Source organism: Sturnira hondurensis, unplaced genomic scaffold, assembly GCF_014824575.4.
Source record: "Sturnira hondurensis isolate 20B ecotype Veracruz unplaced genomic scaffold, ASM1482457v3 Scaffold0022319, whole genome shotgun sequence".
NCBI classification, from domain to species: Eukaryota; Metazoa; Chordata; class Mammalia; order Chiroptera; family Phyllostomidae; genus Sturnira; species Sturnira hondurensis.
The window spans coordinates 1-1,273 of NW_028094950.1; positions in this window are offsets into that span (position 1 = coordinate 1).

Consider the following 1,273-nt stretch of genomic DNA (forward strand, 5'->3'; position numbering starts at 1 on the left):
TTTGGAAAAATCAGGTCCGAGTCGTGTGAGATCTTCCGAATGTTAATGCACTTATTACACAGTAACCACATTTATTGTACCGTCACCGGTCTCATCAGCCAAGCCTCTGAGATTTGGAATGCTGTCCCACTCAATACGATTTTTCCTTAACTCTAATTTTTGCTTAAAAGCTCACATTTTATCACTGGCAACAAATAACGGCCTGTCATTGTTCTTGAAGTGCAGACTGACTTGGGTAACTTTCCAGAAAACGTCTGCCAAACACCCAAGATTTAACACCAGGGTTTTGTAGGCCATTCTTTCCTGTAACCAGGGCGTTCCGTGAACATCCCCAGCCAGGCCAGCGCACAGCGCGAACAATCACACCGGGTTGCAGACGCGGTGGAAGTGTCTCGGCGTGCATCCCGCTCACCACCCGGCGTTAAAAAGACGTGTACTCAGGGACCAAGGTTTAATACAATTAAAATCTTTTACCATGTGGTCAAGGAAATGGAGCTGTTTTCTCGCTGGGAGCACAGGGCCACACGCAGGCTGGGACGCCCAGCAGCACGGACCGAGGCCGCCATCCTGCTGTCCGAGTGCGTGTCAGCACAATGCGAATGGCACCGCCACTCGGCAAGGTCAGGAAAACACATGGCCTCACGCACCCCCCAGAACACGTCGGCGCTCTCAAAGGTCTGTGTGCTTCACCTTGAAAACTGCTGCTCTAACCACCAAGCGCTGCACTCACCCTCAGAGGCCTTCTATCCGCCCCATTTAGAAAGGAGCCTGGCAAAAGAACAGCAGGGAATTTTACTATCAGAAAGAACTGGTTTTGTGCCCTGGCTGGTGTGGCTCAGTGGACTGAGCTCCCGCCTGTGAACCGAGAGGTTGCCGGTTTGATTCCCAGTCAGGGCCCAAGCCTGGGTTGGGGACCAGGTCTTCAGCCTCTCTACAAGAGGCAACCGCTCAATGTTTCTCCTGCATATTGCTGTCTCTCTTTCTCTTTAAAGAGAGGGGGAGGGAGGGGGCCTCTCCCCCTCTCTTTAAAAGTTCTCGTGCTGCTTTTAAAAATTCACTTGTTATCTTTAACCTTTGGCATTTATTACTCGTCTTGGTGTGGTCCTCTTTGGGTCCAAATTGTTTGGGACTCTCTGTGCTTCCTGGACGTGTATGTCTATTTCCTCTTAAGATGTTACTACATTCTTAGGACATTACTAGAAGACAACTCACACAGTAGAGTTGTTCAAACAAACCAACTGCAAAATACTGAAGTTGACATAGAAAACCTACC